Raw genomic sequence first — 12,608 nt, 5'->3', positions numbered from 1 at the left:
ACAAAGGGTTGAGAAGATAACATCTTGTATTTAAATATATTCATTGAGGTCCATTGATTGAAATATTTGTTAAATACCCCACCCCCATCAAACACATTCCACAATTTCACATGCTATTTTTTAATCAAAAGCAGGCTGGCTCCTTATTTATAAGCTTACTGAATAATAATGATAATATATTTTGAGAATGTATTTAGATGTTCACACTATACAAAATTGGGGCACATTCACTTAGTTGGTTCTTTGCTGGACAGAAGTTAGACTGTAATTGATTTTGCACAGATTGGGAAAACACCTATGCTTATCAATTGCAGTACTGTTACTAGTCAGAGAGGCTTGTATGTTGGAGAGCACATGTACAAAACATAGATAATGGCATTCATATGTAAAAGTACTTTTGTAGCATTATGCAACAGTGAAATTAACAACAATGATAATTCCTCCAATTCCTAAGTAAACATAAAAAATAAAAAAATTGAATTAGAAGCTATTATGCATTTGGTTCACTGGATCTTTGCCGTGAAAAGGACACTGATGCTGTATTTCATGTAGTATGTGGATTTCCAAAGTGCAGAGAAGGCGAGGTCCCCCCCACACCTGTTTTGCCACTCACAAAATAAGGTACCATTGTCAATAAAGCAATGGCATCTTAAAATGTTCCAAAGATGGAACTGTGCATCTTAATGCTTTCAAATGGTATATCCTGTTACCATACTGATTGAAAAAAGTACAGTGAAAAAATGAAAAAAAAAAACAAAAAAAACATACCGGCCCAGTGTTAAGGGGTTAACATAAAATTACAAGTACATCATACAAGTACATCATAGGAACAAACTAATTTGTGTTGGTAACACAAAGTTTTGGTAGAATGGAGCAAGGGAAGCCTAAAGCAGGGGCAGAAGTAAGAGCAGATTTAAGAGTAGTAAACGCATCTTCACACTCACTTGTCCAATCAACTGTCTCCAGTGGGCGATGGGAGCCCTTCAAAAGAGTATTGATTGGTGTTGCAATAACAGAAAAGTCAGGTATGTGGTTCCTGCAGAAGTTAAAAAGTCCCAGAATCTTACGAACATCACGGACAGTGCAGGGTCGCGGAGCAGTGGTGATAGCAGTTCTCCTGTCAACAGTGAGTTGCTTTGAGCCCTGGGATATGGTAAAGCCCACATACTGGACAATGTCTTGCGCGATTTGGGCCTTCTTTGGACTTGCTTTCATATTGTATATTTCCAATGCTTTGAGTAAAGCTTCCAGAGCCTGGAAATGTGAGACAGGGTCAGAGGAAGCCAAGAGAATATCATCAACGTATTGGAGGCACTGTGTTCCTCCATACTGAGACCATAAAACTGTTGCTAGAATTTTGGCCAATGCGTGATGGAAAAGTGTAGGGCTGTTATGAAAGCCCTGAGGCATACATTTCCATGTGTATTGCGTGTTCTGGTGTGTGAAGGCAAACCAAGCTCTTGAGTTCTCAGCAACAGGCAGTGCCCAGAATCCATTGGCAATGTCTATCACAGAAAATATACAATGAGTAGTATCAGCAAGCAGCGTGTTTGGGTCAGAAACAATTGGGGCAAGTTTGTCTGCAGCAGCATTAATTGTTCGGTAATCGATTGTCAGGCGCCATGAGCCATCTGGTTTTTGGACAGGCCAGATAGGAGAATTACAGGGTGAGACACATGGTTCAATGACTCCCTGTGAAAGCAAGGACTGAAGGTTGAGCCAACTGCTTGAGCAGCTTCTGGCTTAATTGGGTATTGTTTCACAGGTGAGGGCATTGTCCCTGTTACCTCAAGTGGTGGTAATGGAGCAGCTCCACAATCCAGTTTGTGCACAGACCAGCATGCAGGGAACATTGCACATAAAGCTTGGAACTTGTTGGCCAAATCCCAGGAATGGACAATAGGTGTTGCAACAGAGGCTATAGCAGTATGAGAAAGACTATGAGCAGTTAATGGCAATGTCTTGCTTTTATGAGAAGCATCACAAACTGAAAAAGCCATAGGTGAGTATGCAACAATAGCTTTCAATAGTTTCATGCCGTCTGAACCGAGGATAGTACCTTCTGCAGTCTTACAAAAAAAAATGATTGTGTCCAATAAGCATTACTGGATTCGACAAGTACCGGTAAGGATTTATATGCGCGGACGGAATTACCCCCAATGCCGGCAAGATCAATGGAATGCCTTGTACAAGGGAGCGGCAGGTCAGTGATAGAAACAGAAGCGCCAGTATCAATTAGCATATCGCATGGCCGGCCTCCTAACCACGCACTAAGATATGGTCTACAATGAGCCTGAGTTTCTATACAACTGACTGAAAAGGAGGCCGGTAATTCCTAGGCTTTCAAACAGTTTAACATGACGACAAGTTGTTCTCGGTTCAAATGCGTGTAATCATCATTGGAACCGTGCCCTGTAGGCACAGGTTCTTCGTTTGAGGCTGCGTATTCACCACTGGAGGCGTGTGCCTTAGGTAGGGCAGCTAAACATTGTGGTGCTCGATGTCCCAGTTCTCCACATCGAAAGCATTTATCTCCGTCCTTGTTTTGGGGAGTGTAACGCCTATTTTTCCTGTGGTCCCTCCCTCTGCATCGATCCGAGGTATGACCCATTTTCCCACAATTAACGCACTTTGGAAAGTTGTCACGCACAGCAACAATGGGATGCAAAGTTGACGTTCTCTTTCGTATCTGCTCCTCCAAACGTGAGGTCCACGAAACAATGTCTCTAAACGTATTACCCGGGTGTATGCCGATTGTTAGGACCTTCTGAATATGCGGGGCAGCATCTGCCAATAATTGTTGTGTAAAAACAGCCATGTCTTTATTTGGACTAGGGAAGCCACAATGCATTTCAAATGCTTCATACTTTCGATCAGCGTATTCAGCAAATGGCAAGCTACTTTGTACTATTGCCGTGAAACGATGCCAGTTAGGTGCACCTTTACCCAAAGCAGTTTTTACAGCGTCGCAGAAATTGGTAATTGCGTTTTGCAGTTCATTATGATTCGCCCAAGGGCCAGACGCCCATGGTTCCTGCCGGAGGTCAGCTGGTTCAATTTTGTTCCAGCTTGAAATGGGACATTTTGCACGCATGACTGAAAACATGTCTAGCGGGTGTAGGGACATGCTACGTTGTAGCTCATTTAGTTGGCGCCAAAATGGTAAATTGTCGTCTTGCGCATTAAGATTCGGCAAATCCTTTAGTAGCGCCCTCATTTCGATCAGACTTAAAGGAAGGTGATCAACATGCAGTCGCTGTTCAGATCCTCTACCACGAAATTTAGTAACCATGGGTGCCATGGGCACCGTGTTATTCTCCTTTTTTTCAAAATGCAATGCGTCAGTTATAGTGTGACAATTTAAATTGGGGTACAAAGACGGAACACATTTTAATTCAGCCGGAATACACGCAAGCGCGGTGGTCTGAACAGAGCTGTTGACTTTGTTCTCAAGATCTTCTATCTTTTTACGCAGACCAGCCAATTCTGTATCTTGCGTTTGCATTTCGTCACACTTCTCTATGAGCCTCATATGCTCCGTGATTAGTACAATGGTACCGTAAGCCGTCCTATTCTTTTTTTGCGTTGCCCACCATTCTAAGGAATCCGGAGTGGATCCTTCGGGATCCCAGCCGTTTTTAGTCATCGCCTTTGCTTGCTTTACATATTTTTTCTGCAGATATGTAGTAATACTCCCGTTGGTATTTTGCTTGTTTGGGACCATTTTTGCTTGCGATTTATACTTTCTGTAGGTACTAGCTACGCTTCTATGTATAAACGTTACTGGCCAATAGGCTGAATACAACCAACACGAAACAAAAACTTTAGGACAATGACAACGTAAAATTCAACAACACACAAGACTGGTCGGAGGTGCGACACACACGCTCTCTCACAACATGGAACAAAGACAACAGCTACCCAAGTAAAAGACACACCTTTGTCTCTCAACCCTGGGCCCGGGGCGTCACACACTGACTCTCCCGTAGACGAACAAACAAAGACACGGTATGCGCTTCTTAGGTATCTTCGACCTAATACCCAGTAGTGATAATAATTAGTCACTTCTGTGCTGTGGGCGACACACTCGCGTACCACGGCCACGCAACCACTTACAGATTTTAGCCTTTTTGGCGTGGATTCACACTCCACAGGCAGGGGTGACTCACAAACACCCAGTCACAATAGGCTTTTAATACACAAGCCTGTCACACTCAGCAGCACTGGTACCACGTCGTCAGCACTGGTGGGTTTATCACAAACAGTAACGTAACAACAAACGTTACACAAAAAGGACAGTTTTTTTCAGCACAAACAAATGATGGCTTCTACACCGGTCAATATATAGGTTAACGTACCACTGAGTGGAGCGTTCCAGATTTCCGCAGTTTTGCCGTCCAATCGCCAAGCCAATGGCAGTAAACACGTTTACTCACTTGTTGGTCAGGAAAACAACGAAGGTCTGGAAAACGGATCCACCCTGCTCGCAGCGCCAATTTGTTGGTAACACAAAGTTTTACCAAATAATTAAAGTGACCGTTTTCTCTGGAAGCAGCAAATCCGATGTTTGTGTCTTGAGTCAGGAAAGTATTTATTGCAGGAAGCCAGCATGAAGGATTCACACAAAAGTATCCATCGAACCATTGGAGTTCGGGGACTTTATACAAGTACATTTGCATGTATTCAAATTTGGGTGCTAAATACAGTGTGACCTCTGATTGGTCATTCGTTATACAGGGTTGCCCTATAGGCTGCAATTTCTACCGCTGTGTTTTATTGGTTGTCTGTAAAACAATGGAAGCTTCCTGCGGACATTAACATGCATATGTGAAGTTTTTGTAATACACAAATCTGTCTGTCTCCCAACAGTCCCTCCTTTTTGACACAACATGAATCTCATGGTTAAGTCAATTTTACAGTTACATTTTATTTTAGTCATTGTTCAAGGTGAGGGCAAAACCTGTCAAAACTTGTGTTAAGAATACTTTAGGCGAAATTCCCTCACGTCCCCCTTACGGGAGAACAAGATATACTCCAAGAACATGACTTGGACGAAAGAAAGTCCTTCTGTGGCTGGCTAGATGAATAGTGACATTGGTTTGGTGGGGTTTCTTGCAATCACTCCTGGTTTGTAGCAGCTTGGAGAGTGGTGTCCTCGGTGCCGGTATGGTGTCGTAGAGGTGTCCTCTCCGGCATATGAGGAAGAGAACAGAAAACCATGTGAGGGTATTATCAAGTTATTACAACTTGGTTCTATATTATGTATGCTGTTGGAGTCCTCTTATAGTGCACAACTTGTGTGGTTTAAAAAATAGGAACGTTTGCACCTGATTCGTGAAGGCTGCAGCCGTCCGTGGTAGTGAGGTCTTCAGGCTTTTTGATGTCTTCAGGTGATGGGCATGGTTTGGTCCGGGAGTGGTGGATCCAGACCGGGATGCCTGTAATTCGAAGAGCATTCTCAGAGGTTAGTAAGACCTGATGGGGTCCTTGCGGCTCATTTAAAGCTGCTGCTTTGGCAGCTTCATCCGCCCAGTGATTTCCCAAGCTGATTGCATCTTGTCCTTTGGTGTGCGCTTTGACTTTTACAACTGCTAGTTTGTCTGGTAATTTAGAGGCAGTTATGAGGTTCTGAACAACTCCCCCATTTTTTATCGGGGTACCTGATGAAGACAGGAAACCCCGAGATGACCAGTTAACCATGAAATCGTGGACAACACCAAAAGCATACCTGGAATCAGTGTATACAGTAAGGCGTTTCCCAGAACCTAACTCGCAAGCTTGCGTGAGGGCTACAAGCTCAGCCACCTGTGCTGAATCCGAACTTGGAAGGCGGCCCGATGCCATAATTTGGCCAGAAATGTCAACAACTGCATACCCTGTAACAGGGTGGGCTCCATTGTAGTATTCAAATTTGGGTGCTAAATACAGTGTGACCTCTGATTGGTCATTCGTTATACAGGGTTGCCCTATAGGCTGCAATTTCTACCGCTGTGTTTTATTGGTTGTCTGTAAAACAATGGAAGCTTCCTGCGGACATTAACATGCATATGTGAAGTTTTTGTAATACACAAATCTGTCTGTCTCCCAACAATTAGTAACCAAACATGTGTTGTTCTCTTATTCAAGTTATCCCCTTCCTTGAAATATCAGTCATCAAATTAGACAAAATCAGCTTTTGTCTACCCACCTAATCATCCCCTACATCTGATTGACAGCACAATCTCCAGTATTTCCTACCCACTTTGATGTCCTAAGTTGTCACTGCAAGATAATTAAGTTTACCTGCAATGTGAAATAAGGGCAAAGATTATACAGTGCCATGAAAAAGTATTTCCCCCCTCCCTGATTTCTCAATTATTGCATATTTGTCACACCTGAATGGTTTCAAATCTTGAATATTAAACAAAAAAAAGTAAACCCAAAAAGCAGTTTTTAAATTACTGTTTCATTTATTTTTTGAAAAAAGAATTGAATTTTAGCCCACTATTCTTTGCAGTACTGCTTTAATTCAGACAAATTCAGGACACTTGTTCTGGTACCAAGCAGAATTCATGGTTCCTTGAATAATGGCAATTTGTCCAGGTTCTGAGGTAGCAAAGCATCCTCACACCATCACACTCTCACTGTTAACTATTGGTCTGATGTTCTTCCTGTGGAATGCTGGATTTGCTTTATGCCAGACATAATTACATTCTATTTAGCAAAGCGATGTACATATCTGAATGGCATGTGCCAAGTTCATGCTACCCAGAAAATAACAGTCATTTTGTAAAAGAGATAAATATTTGACCTAAACATGCACGAACAGGTAACATAACTGAAACAACAATTTTGCCTTCTGGGAAAATTTCAACATGGAGAGGATATTCTACTCCTCCGCTAAATTAATTTCTTGGCCTCCATCTTTGCTAGACCTGATTGTGCTGCTCAAAAGAAAATGGTTAATAAGTTAATAAGTTATATAATATACACTGACTGAGCCCTTTATTAGGTAGTCCTGTACACCAGCGTAATGCAAATATTCAATCAGACAATCATGTGGCATAAAAGCTCTGCATAAAAGCATGCAGACATGGTCAAGAGGTTCAGCTGTTTTTCAGACCAAATATCAGAATGGGAAGAAATGTGATCTAAGTGATTTTGACCGTGGAACAGCGGCGTCACCAGCATTGGGCTTCCGGGGCTTCAGTCGGGAATCTTTTTTGAAAAGCCCCAAATCTGTGTTCTCGCCGTGTGCAGAGTTGTTTGCTAACTTCCTGACTGACTGATAAAAACATAAGCACTGATGTCGGCCACACTCCCGTGATTGACATTGCAGACACCCAATGAGAGTGTAACTGTGGGCAGGGTGTCTGAGACCAATCCAGCCTTGTAACATTTCTCCCTTTTATACAGTCTCCATGATTCAAGCAGACTCAACTCCAAAAGTTATGCTGCGTTCTATTTACCATTGGAGGTCATAATTTCCCGGTTGAAAGTTCCAACTTCCGACCTGCAAGCGTTCCAGGTGAACGACGCCAAACATAAACAAAAAACATGGCCGAACATTAAACTTGTGGTGTAATAGCTTTTCTGCAGAGAAGATAAGCTTCAGAGATCATTTGCCCTAACCAAGTAACTAACTTTGTTTCACATCAGTTTGGATGCAGAACAGGTTATACTACATGACAGTGTGTTTTATTTGAATGTCATGCAGGAACAAATACTTAATTGATGGTTTTCTATTCACGATGTGTGCCTCCATGAGTGCTATGGTTGTTAAAACATTTGGTTAAGTAAAAATATCTTAAATAGGTTTTTAATCCACCCACGAGGTGGCTGTGAATGCACTATGCACCTATTGCATTATGCACACTTCTCAAATTACTTCCCCTCCTTAAAATCCTTATCTCGCAAAAACAAAGCTATCATTTTGTTTTTGAATAATATTTTTTGAAATATCAACTTAGAAATATTCCTTCAATTCTTAAAAACACAAAATAAGATTGTTTCGTGAATATGAGAAAAGTGAACTATTACGTGTTATTATTTGATGTATGCATAGATGACATGAGTTGGCAATGGCTGCCATTTATATAGCATGCTTTTATGATGCTTCTCATTCACCCATTCATACATGCACCCACACACCAACGGCAACTGGCTGCCATTCAAGGCACTAACCAGCTTGTCAGGAGCATTTTTGGGGTTAGCTGTCTTGCTCAGGGACACTTCGACACACCCAGAGTGGCATCGAACTGGCCACGCATCAACTGCCAGACGTTTGCTCTTTCCACCTGAGCCAATGTTGCCCCATTAAAAGGATAAATGACACTTTGGGAGTTGGTAACATAATTTGGAGAAATGTGAGATGAACAAACGACCTGCTGCTTAAATGGTTATATAATCTACTGTCATCAGGCTCTTTGTTTATTATATATATACATACAGACTGATAAACATTACAGCAGTTTCACCGATAAAGTTAAAATGCTCTTCCCAGCTCCCAAATGTATTCAAACCTTGGTGACACCCCTGCCATGGAATGATTGTCGGTGCCAGGCAGGGTGGTTTGAATATCTCAGACACTGCTGATCTCCTGGGATTTTCACGCACCGTCTCTAGAGTTTGCAGAGAAAAACATCCAGTGAGCAGCAGTTCTGAGGGAAAAAGCATTATGCTAATGAGAGTGGACAGTGGAGAAGGGCCAGACCGGTCAAAGCTGACAGGAAGGTGACAGTAACACAAATAACCACACATTACAAAAGTGGTATGCAGAAGAGCAACAAAAATTGCTCAGTGAGTGTATGGTTAATGCTGTTAATTACCTCTGCTAGATCATATTTAACAATTAAAGTGCCATTCCTTTCTTGTGGAAAAGTTATGATTAATGGAAGAAAGCCACTATTATGAAGGCACAGATCAGGTTTATCTCTAAAAAAAATGTATTAAACATTAAAGGTTTTCATGACTATTGCTGTTTATTGTTTTGAACTTAAACGCAAAACAATTTCGCAGTTTTCATCACTTAATCTCAAAAATGTATCTTATAATTATGAAATAACAGTGGATAACACAGACCATGGTGAGTGTGAGTGTTCATGTGCATACCTGTCTCCAATGGATAAAACAGAACACTGAGTGTATATGTGCATGCCTGTCTACACACCACATGATGGACTGAATTTCTGTGTGTGTATTACACATATGATCATATTGCATATGGTCTTTGTGTCTGCTGATAGTCTTCTTCTGATTATATTGATGGATTATGGAAGTGACCCACTGACTGTGATGTAAAGTCATGTATCTGTTTTGTCCCTTCCCCAATATGTTGGTGTGAGTGGTACAACGCGAGAACATTTTCAATGTTTATAATGCTTTGGAATAACACTGTGCAGTTTACTAAGAATTATAAAGAGGGCAGGCAGACAGGTTATTGTTCCTTGGAATGTAACAATGGTGCAACCTTAAGGCAGGTGTGTGTGCGCATATGCAAGTGTCAAGTCAAGTCAAGCTTATTTACATAGCACATTTTCATATACCGGGCAACTCAAAGCGCTTTACATAAAACATAGAAAGACATTTCATAAAGGTGTTATTAAACTAAATTATATTAAGTTAAAGGAAAAACAAGAAGTAAAACAGTCTGAAAAGATTTAAGTATGTATAGTATATACTTAAGAGTTTGGGCATTTCTAATATCTGCTGGGACTTTGGAACAGAAGGCTGCCTCTCCAGATATATGAAGAGATCGGAGATATATGAGGGCCCTTGCCCATTTTGTGACTTGTACACAATGTTTTGAACTTAATTCTCTGATTTATTGGGAGGCAGAGCAAAGACATAAGAATTGGCGTGATGTGATCAAATTTTCTTGTTTTTGTTAACACTCTAGCAGCGGCATTTTGGATAAGCAAATAAGCTTTTCTACGTCCTTTTTAGGCATAAAGTCTGATTCTTGCAATATTTTTTAGATGATAGTAAGCTGATTTTGTTATTCAATTGATATGGCTATTGAAATTTAATTAGGAAATTTAAGTGGGTGTGCGCACATGTGTGTGCATGCATATACTGTATTTGTGTGGTATTTAAACCAAGTCATATGACCTGTGTGTTGAAGGTTGCTGTACTGTACTGTTTTGTTTCAGTGATCTTCCCACTGGGCAAGCATGACATTCAATAAACTTTTACTTTTCTGTAGTTAGTGTTTGTTGAGTTGGGTGAGTTCCTGCATTGTCCCAACATTGATTCCACTAAAAGAAGCTGGGTCCTAACAGTTTGGTGATTTGGAAATATCTTGAATTGGCTCAAAGAGAATCAGGGTATTATTGTAGATTTTCTCATCTGTTCTGGTGCAGCTGGATAGCTACCTGTGGTTACATTTTTCTCTGCATGCCCGGGAAAAGCCAGCACCCAATAGTCAGCGGAGGAGCACTAGTGGGTGTGACTCCAATTGAAGTCTCCTCCAAACAATGCACCTGTCTTCCCGCTACCATCTCTTGGGAGGGAAAGATGAGGAAGATATCCGCCCTGGTCGATTCCAGAGCTAAAGCAAGCTTTCTGGACGCCTGCTTACCAAGATGCCACACTCCCTGGTGGCCAATCACACAGCGGACAGAGACTTGCTAACATTACCCACACAACACAAGCATTCCCTTAAAACTGCTAATCTCCGGAAACCATCAAGAGGAGCTTGTGCTCCATATCATAGATTCCCCACATTCATCTATCATGGCTCACCCGTGGCTGGTCAAGCACAACCCTGAAATGGACTGGGAAAGGCATGAGATTTTGTACTGGCCATTGGGAAGATCGGGTGATGCCATTTGGCAGAGATGTGGACTCGAGTCATTGTGACTCTGACTCGAGTCGACTCGAATCACCTTTTTGACGACTTGCAACTTGACTTGACAGAAAATAATTTACTTGAGACTCGACTTGGACTTGGAAGTTAAAGACTTGAGACTTGATGTGACTTGAGACATGATGACTCGAATGACTTGTTTGTGTTCGTTTTGTTTTCAGTTTAAATATTATTCAAATGTTCAAGGTTACCGGTATGCGAGCGCGTACACTGGGAATGGCATGGTCATGATTGGATGACTGCCCTGTCATGTGAATGTGATCTGATCATGGCGACCGCGACTGTGCCAAGAGTCATCACTTTTGGATTTAAAAATTTCAAATGTGATGGAAAAAAACGAACTGCTGAATGCAAGACCTGCTCAACAACGATTTCTGACAGCCAGAGTACAACATCAAACTTTGTTCGTCATTTGAGGACTCATTCGGATCGGTAAGTGTGAGGTGTGGCTCATGTTAGCTAACGTTAGCCAGATAAAATGAAATAACCAGTGCTTAGTTTGTAAATCAGGAGGTCCCGATACAAAAAGAGGCTGCTGTTCCGTCGCGTCAGGGGGAGAAAAAAAAGTCCTGGAACGCCGCCAAGAGTTACCAACTATCCCGTATTAGCCGGGACATCCCATACATTGGGCTAAATTAGTTTGTATTGACTGCTACTCTACTCTGCTCACTGATCGGAATCCTTGTTGCTTCAAAAAGTTACCGGTTATTTTAGTCTGAACACTGTGGGTATGCTCAGTGAGCATTACTTCTTCTTCCTGTGTCCTTCTGTTGCCGCCACAGCACCCGACCGTGATGCTGCCCCCACACAATTGCACCCCCAATACTCTCCATTCCCAGCTCCCAAAACAGACCACAGACACCAAATGCACCTTAAATAACACATTTAATAAACATAACTTGTACTAAACGTTTGTCAGAAGCCGTTTCTACTTACCTCCTGCCCCGCGCTTTGAAAGCGCTGTAGGACACGGTGTCGTGGAGGAGGAACGGCTGATTAATTTAGTGGCTGTAATGCGACTATCAAAACCAACTATAAGCCGCTGAGAGGGCGAGTACAGGGAGATCTGTCCGACAGGAGTCCAAGGAACGAGCATGAGTCCGTAGCTGCAGTTAAAGAGTGTTTATTGATACTTGGGAGGGCAAAGTGGAGCTTTAGAATGTAGACCGCTGTGTGTGCACGTGAGCTCGCCAATAGATTTCTCACAGAAAACGTAATTTGTCCACTTTTTTACTTTACAGTAGAGGTGATCAAACTTACAATAACTAAGTTCTAGTGTGTTCTAAGCCTTTACTGGTCCCTGTATGATGTTAGCATGATGTAGCTAGCATACGCGAATAGCACAAAGCCATACAATTTGCTTTTTAACGAATCGTCATTAATTCATCTTGTTTCTATCAGTGATTCGGCGTGATCGGACAGTTCTGTAGCTATGTAAATGACGTCAGAAGGATACAGCACAGTTATTTGCTACCTAAACTTTGACGCACGCTCGAGAGCGTTAACATGATTGAAGTCTGACATGTCTATTGTCAAAATCCATTGAAACTATGAAAAAGTAACCAGGGACTTTGGACTTATAAGGCTGGACATACCGAGTACCCAGCAAAAATATTGACCTGGCTACAGTCACACTTTTGACAGTTCGAACTGCCACCAACTGCCATGTATGAGCGCGTGAAGTAAACCAGCAAAAGCTATTGTTGTGTCACCGTTGCGGGAGTGACTCGACTTGGGACTTGACTTGCCGTAACCAAGGACT

The sequence above is a fragment of the Conger conger genome, chromosome 4 (assembly GCF_963514075.1).
Source record: "Conger conger chromosome 4, fConCon1.1, whole genome shotgun sequence".
Classification (NCBI taxonomy): domain Eukaryota; kingdom Metazoa; phylum Chordata; class Actinopteri; order Anguilliformes; family Congridae; genus Conger; species Conger conger.
This window is presented reverse-complemented; position numbering follows the sequence as displayed.